The sequence below is a fragment of the Heterodontus francisci genome, chromosome 34, assembly GCF_036365525.1.
Source record: "Heterodontus francisci isolate sHetFra1 chromosome 34, sHetFra1.hap1, whole genome shotgun sequence".
In the NCBI taxonomy this organism is placed as follows: Eukaryota; Metazoa; Chordata; class Chondrichthyes; order Heterodontiformes; family Heterodontidae; genus Heterodontus; species Heterodontus francisci.
The window spans coordinates 19,127,499-19,151,035 of NC_090404.1; positions in this window are offsets into that span (position 1 = coordinate 19,127,499).

A 23,537-nucleotide genomic window follows, 5' to 3' on the forward strand; every position below is an offset into this window, starting at 1 on the left:
GCCTTCAGATCCCCGTCCGGGGAAATGAGGTGCCACGCCGGTAGGGAGGGGAGGGGAGCAAGTTTGTCAGTGCGGGAGAAGGGGGTGCTGACTGGGGCAAATACACGCAATGAGCGTAGGGGATGGCAGGAAGGGTTGAAGGTTAAACTTTGTGCAGTTTGGAGGTGGGAAGGTCAGATGTAAAAGGTAAATATTTTGGAAGGGGGAAAAGGGCAAATTGTTATTGTGATTGTTATTGGGGGTAGGGGTGGGAAAAGGGCATTAGAAATTTATTTAATTTTGTGGGGGTAGGACTTTAAACATTTAAATTGGGCCGCAGGGCAAGCTGCCCTTTAACAATGGCGCCCAACACCTGCGCACAGGCAGCTGACGCCATTGCCGGGGACGGACAATGAGATTGGGGGCAGCGTGCCACCCTGGATATTTAAATGAGACGCCGCGCTCAGGATGGCGGTGGCTCTTTGGCGTGCGGTCTGCCCGTGATCTCGCCAGCGAGATCGGCGGAGGGCTCTTAAAATCCAGCCCCAAGTGTACATGAAACACAGACTCCCTCAGGTCATGCAAATGGCGGGTAGTTCAGGAATCTGTGAATCTTTTTAGATATTTGTTGCAGGGTCTGCGCCCTGCGCAAGGGTCTCTGGGCAGCGCAGTAGTTAGCACCGCAGCCTCGCAGCTCCAGCGACCTGGGTTCGGTTCTGGGCACCGCCTGTGCGGAGTTTGCAAGTTCTCCCTGTGTCTGCGTGGGTTTTCTGCCGGGTGCTCCGGTTTCCTCCCACATGCCAAAGACTTGCAGGTTGATAGGTGAATTGGCCATTGTAAATTGCCCCTAGTGTAGGTAGGTGGTAGGAGAATGGTGGGGATGTGGTAGAGAATATGGGGTTAATGTAGGATTAGTATAAATGGGTGGTTGTTGGTCGGCACAGACTTGGTGGGCCGTAGGGCCTGTTTCAGTGCTGTATCTCTAAATAAAAAAAATAAATAAAAGAAAATCTCCAATGGAAAAGGGGAAGAGTCCACATACAGAGCTCCCAACTGGGGACACCCCCCACCTCCTCTGGATGCCAAGGTGACACATTCAAGGCATGTTTGGATGGCAGACAATGATGAGGAAGTGAAGGGCATGGAGGAACAGCCTGTACAGGAAAACCCTCCACGCAGACTGCAGCAGGACATGGGGGATTTCTGAGAGGCGGCTCCTGAAGAAGGTTTCAGGGCAAGGTGCCAGTGAGAATTTCCATCCAAAGGAGATCGCTCCTTGACACTCCCAGTGGAGTCAGCACCGGGTGCCATTTTTAATGTTTCAACATCTTTGGCCGCCCGCCAAGCGTCACTCCAAGGACATGGCACCCTGCCAGCTCCTCCAGAGATATCCAACCAGCTCCCCCGCCATCCAGTATGTGCCGGAATCTGGCCACCTCACCCGCCAGGACCCTGCCCTCCACCAGCCACATGATTCTGCCCTTGTGGAGGTGCAGATTCCGGGCAACAGCTCCTGGAGGATAGCAGCCGCATCTGACGGGAGAGAACTCCGGCGGCCATGTCGCAGACCCCGATCAATTCCCCGTAGAAGACAGGGAGCTGCTGCAAGGAGAGGCTGTTTCACCCCAAGTTTACAAACAAGATATACGTTCTTAGGGCTAATGGGATCAAGGGATACGGGGGAGAAAACGGGAACAGGTTACTGAGTTTGGATGATCAGCTGTGATCATACTGAATGGCGGAGCATGCTCGAAGGGCCGAATGGCCTACTCCTGCTCCTATTTTTCCATGTTTCTGAGAGCCTGCGTGTCATAATTTAGTCTGTGCAGCCGGCAGAAGAGGTAGTACCTAGCCAACGCACACCATCGAAGAGGATGTTTGACGTACAGGTACCTCTGCAGGGTCTGAAGGTGGAAATGTTCAGCCTGGATACAAAGGCAAAGGCCTATTGCCCAAGTGGTAGTCTTAGAGCTACTTCTGTACCTTGACGACAGGGTCGTGGGAAGGATCAAAGTAAGTAACCGGTCCCAGAGCATATTGGCCACCATTTGGATTACGACCAGCACTCACCCCTATAGGACAGCACCCGACGCAGTCCAGTCCACTGCCCCAGGTGAGCTTTGACTTTGACCTCCAGGTCTTGCCAGTTCGCCAACCAGCCTTCCTTGGCAAAGCTCAGGTGGACTCCCAGGTAGAGGAGGTGGGTTGTGGTTCCAGGCAACAGGCCTAAGCTCCTCGGGTACGAATTCCACTGACACACCAGGAGTCCAGAACATTTCTCCCAGTTGATCCTCATGGAGGGGATGGCAGGGAACAGCAGATGGAATTCGCACATCCTCCACAAGTCAATGGGATCCTTGACCATGAGAAACACCCCATCCGGGTCAGCTGAGAAATCAGCCTCTATGCCAGGCCCTTGCAGAACCAGTCCTGTCAACCTCCTCGAGAGCCACAAGAAAAGCACCAGGCAGATGAAATATAATTGCCCAAACATGGGACATTCCTGACACAAACTTCTCCTGAAGCCAAGAAAAGGACCATTCCCCTTAATCGGGCATTAATGTCGCGGTGTAGAGAAGTCAGGTCCGGGCATCAATGTATCCTGCATTGAAATGGCCCACCGAGTCCCAACTAAATACCTTCTCCTGATTCAGGGAAAGGAAAATAAGTGACAGACCAGCCCTCTGGGAATAGTGGACTGGCTCCAGGACCAGATGGATGGTGGCCTGGATGGCCCAACCTCGGACCATTTAAGACTTCTCAGGGTGGATCATGTAGGTCAGCAAAGTGCTGAGGCAATCAGACATGTCCCGAGCAAAATCCTTGCAATTCGTGCTGAGGAGGGAGACCGCAAGCCGGGAGGTGGAGCTCGCCCCTCTTCGGCAGCAGAACAATGATGGCCCTGTGTCTAGACAGGAACATCGCCCCGGTCTACAGACGTACCCCCAGGGAGGGATGCCAGGATGTTCCAGCACGCCCTGTGCAACGCCACGGTCAGCCCGCCCAGCCCCGGGTACTTTCTACTCAAGAGCACTGGTCAGTTTGTCCAGGCCCCAGGGAGCTTGTCCCTGGAGAGCACTGGTCAGCTCTGCCAGGCCGAGCGAAGTATCGAACCACTTTGTGCTTTCCGAGCCGACTTTCGGCAGGTCCTCCTGTAAAACTCTGAAAGCATCCTTGCTGGATATATCTGGAGAGAACAGACTACCGTAATAGGCCTAGGCCTGAGCGCTGATGCCCTCTGGCTACAAGGCCAGGGCTCCATCACTGACCAGCAGCCCCGATAGCTGCCTATGGACCTCTGCCTTTTTCCGGCAATAGAAGGGGTCCTGCAGAAATTGGATTGGTCCCACGACTTGAGACCATATGAGTTTCAGCATGCCTTTGCTCTCTTTGTATACCTTCCACTAGACCGGGTCTTTGATGGTTTGACTGAGATGGGATTCCAGGTCAACCAATCGTCCGACGCTTGCCGTCTGCCTCCTGGTTGACTCCCTCACATACTCCTGACAGAGGATGTAGACGTGAGGCTTTCCCATGTCCCACTATACCTTTGAGAATGGGAAGCCACCAGTTTCCTTCTCCAGAATCGATGGAAGGAGTCCCGGAAACACTCGTCCGCCAGCAGCAGGCTGTCGAAGCGCAGGATGCGGTCTCCGCCGGCCAGTGGAGCAGAACCAGCACTACCCACACCAGGCGGTGGTCTGAGCATGGCTGCCAGCCACATGGAAGCCACCAGACTGCAGGAGATGTATGCTCAGCAAACGTAAAGGTGGTCGATTCAGGATCTTCCAGACTTCAAGCAAGCAAAAGCACTGGAGTCAGGCTGGAGATTTCATTGGATGTACATTAAGTCCAAGAAACCAAGCACATCCCTCACCTTCATCAGTGCTGCCAGGCTGTGCGAGGCACCAGAGCAGTTCCTCGCCTCAAGGGTGCACTGACCTGAAACGTTAACTCTGCTTCTCTTTCCACAGATGCTGCCAGAGCTGCTGAGTATTTCCAGCATTTCTTGTTTTTATTTCAGATTTCCAGCAGCCGCAGTATTTTGCTTTTTATTCATTCACATTGACTTCTTTTGTTGCAGCTGCAAAAATCTCCAATGTTATTCAAGATCCCTGCTGTACACGATGGGCCGAAGGGCACGACTCTATTCATCCACAGCCATTTGGAAAATAAATACTCGTGCAATCCAACTATATTTTGTTATAATGAACCAAAAAGGAAAATGCCGTTGCCCTATATTTATACAGATTATTGTCTTTCAAGCACTTGTATTCTGATATCATTAGTTTGATGTAATATTTTCAAAAGCAATATGGATTTTCAACCATGGGGGGGGGGGGGTAATGTGGTTCCCAGTGGGGGTCCTCCTTGGGCCACAAGTTGCCCACGAATGAGGGACCCCCACCCCCCACAAGCCAAGCGGTGGGGGCCCCTCCCGCCGCCGATAGGATCCCACCGGCAGTGGGAAGGGGCCCTTAATTGGTCGTGAATAGGTCGCTTAAGGGCCTCAATTGGCCTCTGGGCTGGAAGACCATCGCTCACCTATCCCGCCCCCGCGATGGGTCCTCCGCCACCTGTGACGATACTCGGTGCCCCCCACCCACCTGCCCCACCCCGCCGCAGGGGGGCCCACACAAAATCCCGGCTGTCAGTTTGACTCATTTGACCGCACACTCATCCAACTTAAAAGGTTATGAGTTTGTGACTAATACCAGGACTTGACTGCATATTTAAGTGGACATTTCAGATTAGTACCAAGGGATTGCTGGATCATCAGAGGCATCTTTCCAACCTTCAAAAGAGTATTTATTGATATGGCTGTAACAGAGTCATACAGCACAGACATAGGCCCTTCGGCCCATCATGCCTGTGCCGGCCATCAAGTACCTATCTATTCTAGTCCCATTTTCTAGCACTTGGTCCATAGCCTTGCATGCTATGGCGTTTCAAGTCCTCATCTAAATACTTCTTATATGTTGTGAGGGTTCCTGCCTCCACCATCTCTTCAGGCAGTGTGTTCCAGATTCCAACCACCCTCTGGGTGAAAAATGTTTTCCTCAAATCCCCTCTAAACCTCCTGCCCCTTACCTTAAATCTATGCCCCCTGGTTATTGATCCCTCTGCTAAGGAAAAAGGTTTCTTCCTATCTACCCTATCAATGTCCCTCATAATTTTGTATACCTCAATCATGTCTCTCCTCAGCCTTCTCTGCTCCAAGGAAAACAACCCTAGCCTTTTCCGTCTCTCTTCATAGCTGAAATGCTCCAGCCCAGGCAACATCCTGGTGAATCTCCTCTGCACCCTCTCCAGTGCAATCACATTCTTCCTATAGTGTGGCGCCCAGGACTGTACACAGTGTGGCCTAACTAGCATTTTATACAGCTCCATCATAACCTCCCTGCTCTTATATTCTATGCCTCAGCTAATAAAGGCAAGTATCCCATATGCCTTCCTAACCACCTTATCTACCTGTGCTGCTGCCTTCAGTGATCTTTGGACAAGTACACCAAGGTCCCTCTGACACTCTGTACTTCCTAGGGTCCTACCATCCATTGTATATTCCCTTGTCTTGTTAGTCCTCCCAAAATGCATCACCTCACACTTCTCAGGATTACACTACCCATGATTTCTTGATACCCGTCACCAGCTGCATGAACTCAGAAAATCAAAGGACAGGCAATAAATATCACCCACATCTTCTAGATTTTCACAAAAAATAGATGGATGATGCCTTTGGGTGCATTAAATTTCACAGGTAGGATTAATATGGGACACTTATGGAGTGCCATTGATGGTACAAGTGGCAAGTATGGGTCAGAAAGTCAAGGTTACAAAGCCTCATCCTCAGTTTATGACCATGTCTTGAGAAAGGCTTTAAAGCAGTAGTGAAGCCCTTGTGAAATTCCTCTAAATGGTACTTGTCAGCAGTTATTATTAAAGCACACTGCTGAGGTAGAATACAGGAAGCTTTACTCCAACATCTAGTTTATGCTATGCCAGAGAATGAAGTCACTGATGTAAATATGAATAAATTTGTCTTAACAGTTGATATTCCGGGGGTGTGAGCACTGAAGGTTGCAAGCTATTTCTAAGTGATCTTATGGGAACTTGGTAGGACAATTATTTAGGCGCCGTGTCATTTCACATCTGGCACCTGGTCTTGAGTCTATTCCAGACCACTGGGATAAACATCGCTTTCCGATGATCGTTAGGGGTCCCAAGAGAAATCAAATTGGACAGCCTCAATTTGTCCAGGATATAAAGAGAGTTATCCACACTGGCAGTTCCAATACTGTAACTGGTCTCAGTGTGCCCAATATAGGCTAGTGGGAGAACGAGTTCCTCCCATAACTGCTTTCGAATAACCTCCTGCTGGCAAGAGATCGTGGACGGTGACTTGGGGTTGGCTTTGATGCTCTCCATAAATAATTTCTAAGGATTTGGTAGCCCAGTGTTTATAGTGGTGGAGCAGCAACCCAGAGAGCCTGAGTTCAAATCGAATTTGGAAAATCTGGTAGTTTTGTGGGACACCTCCAGAAAAGTGACCGCAAAACCTAGCAGATTAGAGTAAGAACTCAACTGTTACATGCACATTCTTCCAGGAAGGGAACTTGCCATCCCTATATAGTCTGGCCGATGTGTAACTCCACTTCCAAACCCCATGGTTGACTCTTAGAATCCTCAGAGCATCAAGGAACAGGCAATAAATGTTACCCGCATCTAATGTGCAAATAAAAGAAAAAAAAGTCAAGCATTGTTTGGAATCTGAAATAAAGACTGGTTGCTTAGTTGAATTGTATGCAACACAGCTGATTACCCCATGACAGGGGTTAAAATGGAGACAAATAATAGTTGCTAACAATTTGACACGAATCCAACGGCATTCAGAAAGTACACCAATTCACCTACATTCTACAGTAATGAGAAGAGGCTTGCACAACAGAGAAACAACAGTCAGACTACCTCGCAAAGCAACCTGAAGATCACAACTTGAGCACTCAATATCCATGCTGCTTAGATATACCTCACAATGGCCTCAGTGAATATCACACCATCCTTGGCAATCAAGTTTCCAAGTTCCCAAAGAGCATTTTATGAATTTGATTATGAAGCTGCGTCTTTGCAGTAGTCTCTAATTCTCTTGTACTATGGTTTAGGTTTAAGTTACCTTTAAACCACTTGCCCTTTGCAGCCAGTTCATCAGCACAACATAACCATGTTAATCCTTCCTGCCCAATAACATTCATTCAGCAGCCTTAAGGATAGGGTCAAAGAGGTGCATGTCTCAGGTGAGGACTGTGTATAAATCTGTATCTCAGAAATACACGGGGCAGAATTTTAGCTCAAGCAAAATAGTCTAATTCTACATTCACGGAGTATTAACCAAACTATTTTCTGAACCGCCAAAGCTGAACATCTGGAGAAAAAAAAAAACATTTTAGAGAAATACTTGGCTCAGAAACCCATCGTGAGACTTGCTTTAAGCAGGGTGGGTTATCGTAGGTTTGGAAAACTTGGTGGAAATCAACTATATTCATCGGCAGGAACAGAAATAGTCTCAACTTTTGAAAATTCTACTCTAGAGCAGCCATTGGAAGCCATACTGTAAATCTAAACATGCATTGCACATGATTTTCCAATCATTACTTCCGGTAAATTTATATGCAACCTGTGCCCTAATTTTTTTTTTTACAAAAAATGCACTTCTCGTGAACAACGTTCCCCAATGAAGTCACGGTGGGAGAAATTCATGATTCCACTTTCATCCAATCTCTTCGACTCAAATAAGCAGGTCTAGCTAGAGCGAGAGACCAGAGACTGACAATCCTAAAAGCGTCTTAGCATTTTACGTGACAGTAAATTATTAAAGGCAACGTGAAAGCTCACTACCGACCTTGTTCAGGTCTCACCTGAACAGCTTCATACAGCAGACTCTGCCATGGAATGAGTTAGAAGCATGTCATGAAAAACAACCCTGAGGTAATCATACTGGAAAGGGAGGATGAAAGAAACTGGAGGCTACTTAGGATAGATTCCAAGAACAAACATTCACATTGTACAGATTTCCCAAACCCATAGGAAGCACATTTGGTCATTCGTAGGGATACAGAGATGTAGCTGCATAGCCAGTACTCCTTGAATATTTATATCCACATCACTAGAGAAATGGCAAGATCTCAAAGGGGGAGGCAATCTTGTGTGAAACATGTCCAAGTGTCTTGGCACAATATAATCACAATAGTGAAATTTGGATTTAGTTAATAAAAAAATCTGGAGCTAAAAGCTAGTCTAATGAAACCATTTCTGATTATTGTGAAAAACTCACCTGGTCTGGTCTGCATGTGACTTCAAACCCACAGCAATTTGGTTGACTCTGAAATGGCCGAGCAAACCAGTGTTATGACCGAGGTGGAAGGAGTGCACTGTTTATTCTAGTTCCACAGGTCACAACACATATTTAAATTTTTTCCCACTTACCGATAGGGTCAACAGACTCTATTTTTATCCCAGAATAAAACACACCAACCAGATTTCTTTAATAAATAATAAAATTATAAGTTTATTATAAAACAAGTCTTAACCAGTAATGAAGTAAAGTTTAAACACACAGATTGAAATATTAAAGTTTTTACCTTAGCCCCTTCACACTCACACACACACATACACCAGTTAAAAAGAAAATAAACAGATTTTTGTTTTTAGAGCTCTATTACAGACTTAATAAACACTTGGGCTGAATACTTGCTCTTTCTTGAAGAAACAGTGAATGAGATATGTTGTGTTCCAAAACTGATGTACAATCTGGCCTCTGAGTACACGTAGATGGGTCACTGGGATCTTTTAGAACAGTTCTTTACAGGCAGCATTGAGAATTAATTTTGCAGACTTTTCTTCAAAGACATGAGATGAGTTGACATCGTGGACTTCTCAGGGTCTTTTAGAAAGGTGCTGGAAAGCTCAGCTGGGTTGTGGCCTTCTCTTCTTCCTTGGGAATTCTCTTCTCTCCTTGGAAGTTCTTTTCCTTTTTATACAGTTCAACCCCAATTCAAAACAATTCAAAAGTGAAACCCACAACAGGAGGTCAACCTTTTGACCTCCAATAATCTTGACCTGTCACTTCTTTGTAAACAACTTCTGCAGGTGTCCAAAGTTCTCTGTTGTTTATTGAGCTGGAAATCAGGTGGTTTCCCGGAAAGTCTTGTTTGCCTCACAAGACCTCTCAGTGCTCTTTTTAAAAAAACATTTCCAGGGACTGTTTTTCAAAGTCAAGTGATCCCCCCTTTGAAAACCCCAAAGTTTAACATTTCTTTAATCCTTCAGAAATGAATGCTCAAAAAATATATTTAACAAAACACAGAGCCACTTTCGTAACAACATTCTGTTCAAGGACAGGTAGGGATGGGCAATAAATGCTGGCCTAGCCAGCAACGCCCACATCCCACAAACAAACAAACAAAAAAGGCATTTTTTAACCAGTGGGCAGAGTAACCACCACAGCATAAAATTCCAGCCATTAAGTGAAGTGTGGTGTGCTGATTGTAGCAGAGAGCGGAGTGGTGAGAGAGGGAAGCATTGTGAGTGTTGCAGTTAATGAGGCTATGAGTGGTGCAGTTGGGATGAGAAGGTACTTGAACAGTGTTCTTACCTTGACAACTCCAGTCAAATCGCTGAACTTCTTCCAGCATTGCATCCATGTCCTGGGTGGAATGCTCCTGGCATTGATCGTGTTGGCAGTCTCCTTCTGCTGCCTCCTCACTAGGTTCCTGGATGGCTTCCTGTCCTCTGGTGGGGGGGGGATAAAGGATGCCCCTCCTACTTTAAAGCCAGTACAGCATTAGAGAACCTTGGTGTCTGCGCTCTCCCTCCTTCAGCCATTTCAATCCTAGGCAGAACAGTTTTTCAAGCCAGAATTGACCTCTCCATTAAGAACAGCTAGTTGCCTGTCAGTAAAGTAATGCCCTCCCAATATCGCACCTCACCCTACCTCATCCCCTTCCCTTCATGCATGCAGCCAATGACCAGTGTGAGTAGCTTTAGTGATCATGAAAATGAGCAGGCAGCTCAGAGTTTGTTCTTAATTGGCACGGGTGACCGTCAGTGCTCTTCATTCGTTTGCCACACTATTCAATTTCTAGGCCTGTACGTCAGCGTTTCTTCAACAAACGATACTACACTGAAACTGGTGTCACGTGTTGAATTTGGTCAATAGAATCATGATTTTAGTACGGCCTTAAAACAAGAAAACGTTGGCACAGGTCAGCAGGTGACGACACCGTGCAAACATGAGCAGTGTGTCAAAACGTTAGCAAATAATCCGCCCCCTATCCCCGACGTACATAATCCATTGATTCTTCGGGATAGCTCATGAAAAACATTTTGTCAGGAAAACAAGCATTGACATTTATTAACACTGCGCGGGTGGAATACACGTAGCAAAAAAAAAAAATGTGGTCTGTCATGGCAGTCAGTCATTGACCCCTGTGTAAAATGATTCAATGAAAAGAAATTGGGCAATGTTTGTAATGTGCTGTGCCAAAGTTGAACTTTACACCCACACAGTGCATTTCTCCACCCCATTCACGTCCACAATATAAAGCAGGGTCTTGGTTGCTCTCAGGAATAGATCACTCAGAATAGAAAACTATCCTGTATAAACTGCACTCTAACTGAGTGGCAGAACAGGCTCGAGGGGCTGGGTGACCAACTCCTGTTCCTAGGTTCCGAACAGGAACAAAAGTTACTCACTACTTGGAAGGCAAGTTCTGCACGGTGGGGGTTGGAGGGGGGGGGGGGAGGGTGGCTGTAATGTTCTGGACACATTCTCGTCTTCGCATGTCCTTCCCAATTCAAAGAATAACTTCTTCATTCTGTTCTCACCCCTAGTTCACAATCACACTGTTCATTTCCCATCCCACGCAATTTAAACTGAACCTCTTTGCTGTGGTGCAGTTGATAGCACAAGCACTTCTGAGTCAGTGATTGTGGGTTCAAGTTCCACATCACAATTGAGCACAAATATCGAGGCCCACACTCCAGAACAGTACTGAGGGAGTGCCGCACTGTCAGAGCTGCCATCTTTCGGATGAGACATTAAACCGAAGCCCCATCTACACCCTCGGGTGCATGTAAAGGACTCCATGGCACTAACTTGAAGAGCAGCAGGGTAGTTATTCCCAGTGTCCTGGCCAATATTTATCCCTCTATCAACACTACAAAAATAGATTATCCGGCCATTATCACATTGCTGTGTATACGTGTTTGCTGCACACAAATTGGCGGCCAACTTTCCTACCACTACAACAGTGACTACACTTCAACAAAAAAAGTACTTCATCGGCTGTAAAGCACTTTGGGATGTCTGGTGGGTCATGAGCAGCACTATATAAATGTAAGACTTTCTTTTATCTCGCTTTCGTTTTCCCTTCCACCTCACTCTCCTCCCCATTCCTAATCATTTTAAAATTCTGCTTTTTTAAAATTTATTCGTTCATGGGAAGAGGGCATCACTGGCTGGGCCAGCATTTATTGCCCCTCCCGATTTCCCCTCGAGAAACTGAGTGGCTTGCTCGGCCATTTCGGAGGGCATTTAAGAGTCAACCACATTGCTGTGGGTCTGGAGACACACGTAGGCCAGACCAGGTAAGGACAGCAGATTTCCTTCCCTAAAAAAATTTAGTAGGCTTTTACACCCATCAACAATGGTTACATGGTCACCCTTTAGACTAGCTTTTATAAAAGAAAAATTCCAGGTTTGTTAACTGAATTCAAATTTCACCATCTGCCGTGGTGGGATTCGAACCCACGTCCCAGGGTTTGAGCCTGGGCCACCCTTCTTTCCCCCCCTGTCCAGTTTATGCTGAGATTGTCCTGTCCCCCTCCCCAATTTACAGCGATTCGCACCTCAGCGGCTCCACCACACCACTACAACCCACTTGATTCTACGGTCCTAGCCTGCTCCCGGGGGGGGCCGTAAATTCCCGGACAATGGCTCGTAATTTTTCAAGTTAAATTTTGTGCAAATGCAAGTACCATTCGGTGGCGCAGAGCATCTCTCAGGGAGCCTACATCCCTCCATATGTCTGAAAGCAGGGGCGGGCCTGTCTGATAGGGGGAATTCCCATAGGGAAGTCTATTGGCACTAGTCGTGGAGCTGGGGGAAGAGAAATAAATAATTCATATCCATTGGAAGAACCCAAGTACCAACTTGGAAAGAAAATTGAAACACAAAAAGGACAGCTCAGAAACATTTAAAACACCCTTTCTGCAGCTATTATTAAATTTACCTCCAGCTAAAAATCACGCCCATTTTGAAAATGTCACTCCTTATACCAGGCGTGCTATTGCTACAATATTGGGACAGGACGTCAGAAATGCTCCATCCATCAATATTGGCGACCACACTCTGGAAGTGGTTCAAGAGTTCACCTACCTAGGCTCAACTATCACCAGTAACCTGTCTCTAGATGCAGAAATCAACAAGCGCATGGGAAAGGCTTCCACTGCTATGTCCAGACTGGCCAAGAGATTGTGGGAAAATGGCGCACTGACACGGAACACAAAAGTCTGAGTGTATCAACCCTGTGTCCTCAGTACCTTGCTCTATGGCAGCGAGGCCTGGACAACGCATGTCAGCCAAGAGCGACGTCTCAATTCATTCCATCTTCGCTGCCTCCGGAGAATCCTTGGCATCAGGTGGCAGGACCGTATCTCCAACGCAGAAGTCCTCGAGGCGGCCAACACCCCCAGCTTATACACACTACTGAGTCAGCGGCGCTTGAGATGGCTTGGCCATGTGAGCCGCATGGAAGATGGAAGGATCCCCAAAGACACATTGTACAGCGAGCTCGCCACTGGTATCAGACCCACCGGCCGTCCATGTCTCCGCTTTAAAGACGTCTGCAAACGCGACATGAAGTCCTGCGACATTGATCACAAGTCGTGGGAGTCAGTTGCCAGCGTTCGCCAGAGCTGGCGGGCAGCCATAAAGGCGGGGCTAAAGTGTGGCGAGTCGAAGAGACTTAGCAGTTGGCAGGAAAAAAGACAGAGGCGCAAGGGGAGAGCCAACTGTGCAACAGCCCCGACAAACAAATTTCTCTGCAGCACCGGTGGAAGAGCCTGTCACTCTAGAATTGGCCTTTATAGCCACTCCAGGCGCTGCTCCACAAACCACTGACCACCTCCAGGCGCGTATCCATTGTCTCTCGAGACAAGGAGGCCAAAGAGATATTGCTGCAAGTGCAGAACATCACATTCAAGACCCAACAACCCCCATATAAATATTAACATGAGAAATCCCCCTGCCATCGCCACCAGTTTCAAGCAGGTGCTTGTACCAACATTATCCTGCCCACTTGGATACTTGGCTGGCACAATTCTGCCGTATTTCCAGTCGAGTGGGATTTCAAGCATCTGATTGCCCACTTGCTGCCTATTAATTGTGCTGTTAGCAGTCCTTTACAAGCCTTTCCTCAGCATAATATGACTGGGGGAGCAAAACTGAGATAGCAGTAAAGCATAAGATCAGGCAGCTGACATTTCAGCATTTTTGCTGCTGTTTAATGTTTGGTTGTTTGCACATTAAATAAAACTAGGCCTCGAGCACTTTTGTACTTCCAGTGATCTTTAAAGACAGCAGCAGCAGCAGTAGAGAGGCCACATTGGTGTGAAAGCAATTTAAACACACAAACAGGAACTTGTAAAGCTGCAGAGCGTCAGAAAGGGAGGCAGCTGTGTCCAGAGGTGGGATCTCCATTTGAAGAATGAGGAAGACCACAGCTAACAGGTTATCTCATCTTCTTCCTCATTCAACCTCCGCGCACATGTGCATCATGTCAAAGCAAAACAGAAGAACAAGGATGGGAAATCAACTGTATATTAAAGGATCACTGAAATGGATTTCAAGTTTTCCCATAATGAGAAACATTCCACAACCAAGTTAGCCAGTTGCAGTTTGGTTATGAGTCTAAGTGTTTCAAGAAAACAAGTGCCCAAGCTGCCTGATGTCCTTGAACGTAAAAGGAAAGAAAAAGGGATGGTAGGTAAAACTGTGACAACGCAACTGCCAACAGAGAGAAATTGAACTGGTACAATTGCTGGCCAGAATCGAAAAGCTGCAACAGAGTTATCCAGTCTGGACTGGATCAGATCTGTTCTGAAATCAGCTCATTTCAGTCGCATAAAAGGAGGCCCATTGTTAGATTGCTTTGAGGTGACATCTCGTATTTTCCCCCAGCTGAACATTGGTCGATCAAACTTACCATTTAGGACATATGAAACCGATAAACAAAACGCCACAATTCTGCAAACAATTCTCAGGGCTGCCTATGTGGGATTGTGAATCCCTGGCTAACACAGATGCACCTCGCAATGTTGGGACAAATAAAACGTAACCTGGCCGAGAAAAATAAAACTCAAGACCGTGGGCTGAATTTAGTGATCACGCTGGCGGGTGCACAGAATGGCAACACTCCAGCTTGTCCTGTGATTGGCCGTGTTGTCGCGATTACACGGCGGTGGGCCATTTTGTTGCATAATGGAGGCAGCTGTTCCCCATCACCACCCCTCCCCCCCCACCAATCACATGGCAGAGGTGGAAATGGCATTCACGGTGTCACCTAATGTAGGAACAGGTGCTGGCGCAATCTTTAAAAGCCTGCCAGCCTCGCATTCGCCATCTCCCTACGTTCTACTGAAGCAACACTTCTGCGCTCTTCCAAACCGCCCCACTGCGCATCCTTCTGGTCATGTCAGAGGTCCAAGGAAGGTTGGTCCATGTTTCAGTGATGCCTCAATGCTTTTTCTCCTTCAGGCTGCAAGGGAAAGGCGAGAGGTCCTTTTCCCCAGCGAAGGCGAGAAGAGATCCTCCTGCCTGACCAAGCAAGCCTGGACGAGGTCACAGAGGAGGTCAGCAGCTGTGGGTCACCCGACAAAACTGGGTCCAACAAAGTGTCATGAAAACCCTCCATGACAAATGGGAAATATTAATTTCATTGGTCGGAAACATAAATTAGACTTTTACTGGAAAATCTTACAAGTACCTTTGTTCAAAAGTGGCAGCCAAGATGGCCACTGCAATTTGCATTTGAAACACCAAAAGATCAAACCGGAGGTGACAAGCCCCATGCAACCTAACCAGAACAATGGGGGTGTTTTCTGATTAAATTACCTAGAATGGCCTTTTCAACACGATTGTCAGGGCCTTCTATATCATTGACTTTGAAAGTGCCAACCCCCTCCAAGTGTGACTAGACATCTTGAGGTGTAGCACCTTGAATCGCAGAGAAGATTACAGAAAAACCTCATTAGCAAAGGGGTTTGATAGTGTCATGTGACTGCCTGCGCAGCTCTGGAGAGACTGTAAACTTTGTCACACAGAAAGCAGAGAGGAGTAACTGAAAAAGCCATCAGTGAAGCAGGTCTCTCTCTCTCTTTCTCCCCAGTCAATATCGCGAGAAGACCCGGCTGCAACTGGAAATCCCTCAAGCTACAGACTGCCACAGCCAGCAACTGGGGTCAAAAATCAAACCCCTCTTCTGTCTTCAGGATCCCTGAGAAAAGCAAGCCCAACACCATGCACGTGGCCCAGTGAGGACTTCAGGAACACAACTTCAGCTCAGAACCTGAGCCTCAAAACTCTGTTTAAATTCAATTTTTCCCGGCCTTTACTCCAACACCAAATCTGTTTTCCCTCTGTAATCTATTTGTATTTGTGTTTGTGTGACTCTCGAGTGAATGTGTGTCGTATTTTAGCATTTTAACCAGGTTAGAGTGTTAAGGTTAATAAACTTACATCTTTCCTGTTTAAACTCAAGAAAACCTGTCCGATTGGTTCATTTGCAATTACATTAGAGGAACAGGAGCAAGCACTCACTGTGGTGGGAAGTTCAATCACTGTGTTTAAAAAAAAGGATAAACCCTGTTGCGGTCAAACCAGAGAAGGGACAAAAGGGGAGCCCAAGACCCCCTCCTCACCTGACCATAACAATAGGAAGAGGGTCAATGACCTCCTGTATTTAGCAAAGGTAACTGGCAGGTTCCAAAATTGCTTGGCGTGTTCCGGTTGTCACAACACGGTATCCCACATGGGTGCCACTCCCATTTTAAAGACAGGGAGGTCGTAGCGGAGTGATGGCAGACGACTGGCTGCACATGTGAATCAAGTCCCCCTTGTTGATGCCTCAGACTAAGTTAGACCCGTGACAGGTTGAGTCAGTATGCCAGGCAAAGCAACCCCCCAGGCATTGATGAAGTGCCCATGTAAGTAGAATCGTGATGTTGATGTTTGGAAATGTTCAATAGCTGCATCCTTGCTCTTTAAGGAGAAGGCAGCCCATAACATTTGCACAGTTGGGAGCCACCATGAGCAAACCAACATTTCAGTGCCCGGCACTGGCTTTCCAAGGGACAAGCACCTCTGCACTACCTGAGTTCTCCCAACTCCCCCCCCCACCGCCTCACAGACAATGCAGTTGCCGGGTTCTGCCAACCAACCACTTCCCCCAGATAACAACAGTGAAGTGAATTACCCTTTCGAGTCACCAAGGACTCTCAGCTCGGTGCCGCCAGCTTTTTTAAAGATGTGAAATTGAAGGCACACGAGCACCGCATGTCCAACACAAGATTGCGAACGCCTGCTGAGACGGCTATCAATTACATTCAGATGCACACTGAAGAGTGTCTCACACGTGTAAATGCCAATGCTGTCGCCGCGGTGCCACCATGGCACTTGGCCACCTCTGACAGAATCGGAACACAGCATTACGGTGTCAGGTTCCGTGACGGATGACTCCGCGCCGAAAATCTGCACCTACCACCAACCGAAAAACCTGCCTTCCAGACGAGTATAAAATTCAGTCCTTTGTGTGGATAGGGCAGAGGAATAGCAGAGGAATGGACTGGGAACTGGTAGAGCACAGACAGTAGGTATAATGTATTCGTTCACCTTCTTGAACTGTTTATGCAAAACTGGCCATTAAGCTCACCTCCAGTCGTTTCCATCTGCAATAGTGTTTCAGGAGAAATGTCTGAAGATTCAACCTTTGTTTTCTCCAAATGGCTCTGGATTGGTCGCTTCTTCCACTTGCTCTGTGGTAATGCCTCTGTCTACAGCAAAACTACGAACAACTACTTGCATTTGCGTAATACTTTTAACATAGGAAAGCACCCAAAGTGCAAAAATGCAACCAACTGATAAAGTCTATTATAGATGAGGGAGATAGAAAATGAGAAGGCTCATGTGACACATCAACGCGAGTACAGACTATTCAGGTCGAATGGCCTGTTTCTGTGTAGTAAGTCTTCAGGGCGTGGTCAAGCTGCATGGCAACAACCTTCAATCCATCCCTAGCATCAGCACATAAATGGTACATTTCGACCAGGATCCTGCTTGCCATGTGTCTCACTGCATCACTGTTCAGCTCTATTTGTAGCTTCTCAATGGACATAATACAGGGCTAAGGAGTATATGCTTGGCCCCCAAGAAACCATCCTGTAGATTATACACAATATAACCACAGAAAGTGGGTAGATAGGCAGGAGTGGGCATTGTTCCTCAGGTATAAAGATATCACCCTTTCATTGCCCCTTGAACTCCTTTTTTCTTTGCCAAAAGGAGCCAGAGAAACGGGCTACAAGTGTGATGTTAGGTATATAGGCCGTACGTCCCAAAGACTGGTGGATCACATCAAACTGTATGTCCCTTCCTCTGTTCGCAGCGGGCAAGGTACAGACCATACCCAACCAGCCCGTGCTTGCAAAACCCAAAACACAGTGTCCGACATTAGATGTGATTCCGCGATTGGACATTTGCTAAATCATCCTCAGTGTGTGAAGAATTACGCTGACAACCAAGCTAAGATTGTCAACCGGACTTGCTGTGTGGCGCATTTGTGTGTACTGGAAACGAGATACATTAATACATAAAGCCCTGTTATTTGCACAGAAAGAACATGTACACACATTGCACCTATTTCAGGTAAACAAAATAAGTGCTAGCCATTCGCTGGTTCATTCCTCAGAGCAATGCCTTGACCAATCAGAATCAAGCTGCCTGGTTGAAATTTCAAACAAAGCTTGGCTGTTAACTGTCAGTTAGCGTCAACTGGTGCATTCTCCATAGTAATGCCTCTACCAGAGTCCACTTGTCAACCAATCAGCCCTCTCTTCTCATACTGTATAAATCTATTGCTTTTCCTTACATTGATGTTCTTGTGGATTGCCCTGATGAGTGCAAGACGAAAAGCTTCGTCGAAATGTCTCTGTTTTGAGCAATACAGAAATTCTGTACTACCAAACAAACAAAAATAGTTATCCTTCTTTCCTTAAATCTACGAGACAACCTGTCATTGGTCTGTTTATTTGATCCTAAAAACACTCAGGGACTGAAACACTAATTCAACAAAAACACTATCTGTGATCAGTTGGGAGGTGAAAAGTGGAAGCCAGTCACCCCCATTTCCTACCTGTCTGTAACAGGGGACTGAGTGTAATGTATCCAGGTTTACTGATGATACAGAGTTAGGTGGGAAAGTAAGTAGTGAGGAGGACACAAACAGGCTGCAGAGAGATAGAGACAGGTTGGGTGAGTGGGCAAGAACATGACAGATGGAATACAATGTGGTGAAGTGTGAAGTCATCCACTTTGATAGGAAAAATAAAAAATCTATTTTTTTAATGAATGGTGAGAGACTGAGAAATGTTTGCATTCCGAGGGACCTGGTGTCCTTGTACATGCATCATAAAGTTAATATACAGGTACAGCAAGCAATTAGGAAGACAAATGTTTCAATCAAGTCACCTCTTACTCTTCTAAACTCCAGCAGATACAAGCCCAGCTTGTCCAATCTTTCCGAATAAGACAACCCGTCCATTCCAGGTATTAGTCCAGTAAACCTTCTCTGAACTGCTTCCAATGCATTTACATCCTTCCTTAATTAAGATCAATACCGTACCTAGTACTCCAGATGCCCAGGCCTCTAGATTAGTAGTTCAGTAACATAACCACTTTGTTACATCTCCTCCTCTGAGTAGAGATTGAATAGACTAAGCCTACATTCCCTAGTGTTTAGAAGAACGAGAGGTGATCTGACTGAAACATCATAAATTCTGAAGGGACTTGTCAGGGTAGATGCTGAGAAAATGTTTCCCCTGTCTGGGGAACCTAGAACACCGGGTCACAGTCTCAGGATAAGGGGTCGGTCATTTAGGACTGAAATGAGGAGAAATTTCTTCACTGAAAGGGTTGTGAATCTTTGGAATTGTCTACCCCAGGGAGCTGTGGAAGCTCAGTCATTGAGTATATTTAAGACAGAGATTGATAGATTTTTGAGTACTGAGGGAATTAAGGGATATGGGGATATTTATTTTTTTTTTATTTATTTTTTATTTAGAGATACAGCACTGAAACAGGCCCTTCGGCCCACCGAGTCTGTGCCGACCATCAACCACCTATTTATACTCATCCTACACTAATCCCATATTCCTACCACATCCCCACCTGTCCCTATATTTCCCTACCACCTACCTATACTAGGGGCAATTTATAATGGCCAATTTACCTATCAACCTGCAAGTCTTTGGTGGTGGGAGGAAACCGGAGCACCCGGCGAAAACCCACGCTGACACAGGGAGAACTTGCAAACTCCGCACAGGCAGTACCCAGAATTGAACCCGGGTCGCTGGAGCTGTGAGGCTGCGGTGCTAACCACTGCGCCACTGTGCCGCCCATGATAGTGCAGGAAGGTGGAGTTGAGGTAGAAGATCAGCCATGATCTTGGTGAATGGCAGAGCAGGCTCGAAGAGGGTTGTAGTGGTGGGTGATTTTAACTTCCCCTGTACTAACTGGGACTCATTTAGTGCTAGGGGCTTGGATGGTGCAGAATTTGTGAGGAGCATCCAGGAAGACTTCTTGAAACAGTATGTAGATAGTCCAACTAGGGATGGGGCCATTCTGGACCTGGTATTGGGGAATGAGCCCGGCCAGGTGGTCGAAGTTTCAGTGGGGGACCATTTCGGGAGCAGTGACCATAATTCCATAAGTTTTAAGGTACTTGTGGATCAGGATAAGAGTAGTCCTCGGGTGAAGGTGCTAAATTGGGGGAAGGCTAATTATAACAATATTAGGCAGGAACTGAAGAATTTAGATTGGGGGCGGCTGTTTGAGGGTAAATCAACATCTGACATGTGGGAGTCTTTCAAACGTCAGCTGATTAGAATACAGGACCAGCATGTTCCTGTGAGGAAGAAAGATAAGTTTGGCAAGTTTCGGGAAGCTTGGATAACACGGGATATTGTGAGCCTAGTTAAAAAGTAAAAGGAAGCATTTGTAAGGGTTGGAAGGCTAGGAACAGATGAAGCACTTGAGGAATATAAAGACAGTAGGAAGGAACTTAAGCAAGGAGTTAGGAGGGCTAAAAGGGGTCATGAAAAGTCATTGGTAAACAGGATTAAGGAAAATCCCAAGGCTTTTTATATATATATATAAAGAGCAAGAGGGTAACCAGGGAAAGGGTTGGCCCACTCAAGGACAGAGAAGGGAATCTAAGTGTGGAGCCAGAGGAAATGGGTGAGGTGCTAAATGAGTACTTTGCATCAGTATTCACCAAAGAGAAGGACTTGGTGGATGATGTGCCGAGGGAAGGGAGTGCAGATAGTCTCAGTCATCTCATTATCAAAAAGGAGGTGGTGTTGGGTGTCTTGCAAAGCATTAAGGTAGATAAGTCCCCAGGGCCTGATGGGATCTACCCCAGAATACTGAGGGAGGCAAGGGAAGAAATTGCTGGGGCCTTGACAGAAATCTTTGCATCCTCATTGGCTACAGGTGAGGTCCCAGAGGACTGGAGAATAGCCAATGTTGTTCCTTTAAGAAGGGTGGCAAGGATAATCCAGGAAATTATAGGCCGGTGAGCCTAACGTCAGTGGTAGGGAAACTATTAGAGAGGATTATTCGGGACAGGATTTACTCCCATTTGGAAACAAACGAACTTATTAGCGAGAGACAGCATAATTTTGTGAAGGGGAGGTCGTGTCTTACTAATTTGATTGAGTTTTTTGAGGAAGTGACAAAGATGATTGATGAAGGAAGGGCAGTGGATGTTATCTATATGGACTTTAGTAAAGCCTTTGACAAGGTCCCTCATGGCAGACTGATATAAAAGGTGAAGTCACATGGGATCAGAGGTGAGCTGGCAAGATGGATACAGAGCTGGCTCGGTCACAGAAGACAGAGGGTAACAGTGGATGGATGTTTTTCTGAATGGAGGGACGTGACTAGTGGTGTTCCGCAGGGATCAGTGCTGGGACCTTTGCTGTTTGTAGTATATATAAATGATTTGGAGGAAAATGTAGCTGGTCTGATTAGTAAGTTTGTGGACGACACAAAGATTGGTGGAGTTGCGGATAATGATGAGGATTGTCAGAGGATACAGCAGGATATAGATCGGTTGGAGACTTGGGCGAAGAAATGGCAGATGGAGTTTAATCCAGACAAATGTGAGGTAATGCATTTTGGAAGGTCTAAGGTGGGAGGTATACAGTAAATGGCAGAACCCTTAGAAGTATTGACAGGCAGAGAGATCTAGGCGTACAGGTCCACAGGTCACTGAAAGTGGCAACGCAGGTGGATAAGGTAGTCAAGAAGGCATACGGCATGCTTGCTTCATCGGTTGGGACATCGAGTATAAAAATTGGCAAGTCATGTTGCAGCTGTACAGAACTTTAGTTAGGCCACACTTTGAATATTGCGTGCAATTCTGGTCGCCACACTACCAGAAGGACGTGGAGGTTTTGGAGAGGGTACAGAGGAGGTTTACCAGGATGTTGCCTGGTCTGGAGGGCATTAGCTATGAGGAGAGGTTGGAAAAACTCGGATTGTTTTCACTGGAACGACGGAGGTGGAGGGGCGACATGATAGAGGTTTACAAAGTTATGAGCGGCATGGACAGAGTGGATAGTCAGAAGCTTTTTCCCAGGGTGGAAGAGTCAGTTACTAGGGGACATAGGTTTAAGGTGCGAGGGGCAAAGTTTAGAGGGGATGTGCGAGGCAAGTTTTTTTACAGAGGGTGGTGAGTGCCTGGAACTTGCTGCCAGGGGAGGTGGTGGAAGCAGATACAATAGCGACGTTTAAGAGACATCTTGACAAATACATGAATAGGAAGGGAATAGAGGGATATGGGCCTCGGAAGTGCAGAAGGTGTTAGTTTAGGCAGGCATCAAGATCGGCGCAGGCTTGGAGGGCCGAATGGCCTGTTCCTGTGCTGTACTGTTCCTTGAGCCAAATGGCCTCCTCCAGCTCCTATTTCTAACGTTCATTAAACCTCAGTCTGGTTCCTCTCAAGCTGCTGAGTAAGTGAATTAAATCTTTCTTGACAAATCACCAAGATACCAGACTACAAGTCATGCCCGAAACATCATTTATTGGTTATAAATCACAACTTAGTTAAATCTGGGCACACAGACACTTTATAGACATGTATAAACACAGAGAAATGTGATCAGAGTTATCCAGCAGTTGAGCACTAATAGGGAGAGTATTTCACAAAAACAAGTAACAAATACAGGGGTGAGAGTGGCCAAAGACCAAAAGGTCTGAAAATTAGTGGCCGAAGACGAAAAAAGTCTGATTATTTTTGCTTGACAAGAAAACATGTAATTATAGCACTCGTAATGAAGCAAAGTTATTGAGTGGCACAGTGGTTAACAATGCAGCCTCACAGCTCCAGCGACCTAGGTTCCGTTTTGGGTACTGCCTGTGCGGAGTTTGCAAGTTCTCCCTGTGATCGCGTGGGTTTCCTCCCACATGCCAAAGACTTGCAGGTTGATAAGTAAATTGGCCATTGTAAAAATTGTCCCTCGTGTCGGTAGGTGGTCGGAGAATTGAGGGAAGGTGGGGATGTGAGAGGGAAAAATGGGATTAATGTAGGATTAGTACAAATGGGTGGTTGATGGCGAGCATGGACTTGTTGGGCCAAAGGGCTTGTTTTGGTGCTGTATCTCTCTATGACAAACTGGTTGAGTAATGGTAATTTTGTACAATTTTACATATGTAATGAATAAAATTGCACTGTACTCAGAATACAATTTCATGAGACTTACCTGACAGCTGATAATTGGTTTTACAGAGCTTCATGTTCTCAATGTCCTGCTTCTGCCTATTTATAGCTTGTTCATGTAAAAGGTGTTCTGTGAAGATGTGTCAACTTTAATGGAAAGCAATATATATAAACATACCAGATGACACATTCTGGTACCTTGGTAAGTGATGTGCACAAATCAGTAGGTATATAAATTAATAAAAAGTAACCATTTCAGAGACATTGACAATCCAGAAACTTGAACACCTGAACGAAGCAGAAAGCAAATCCAGGTAGGGAGGATTGTATACCAGTTATACAGCCTGTCCAATTTGCTGTCCATTAACTTAAATGGACAGGAATATCAGATACATTCTGTTAGGAGCATGTGATACTCCCGATCCAATTTTCTTTTCGACAATTATTTACCTCCGAGTGGAAAATAACCTTATTAACTTTAGCAAATGTGGTGTCTGTGTGGATAGA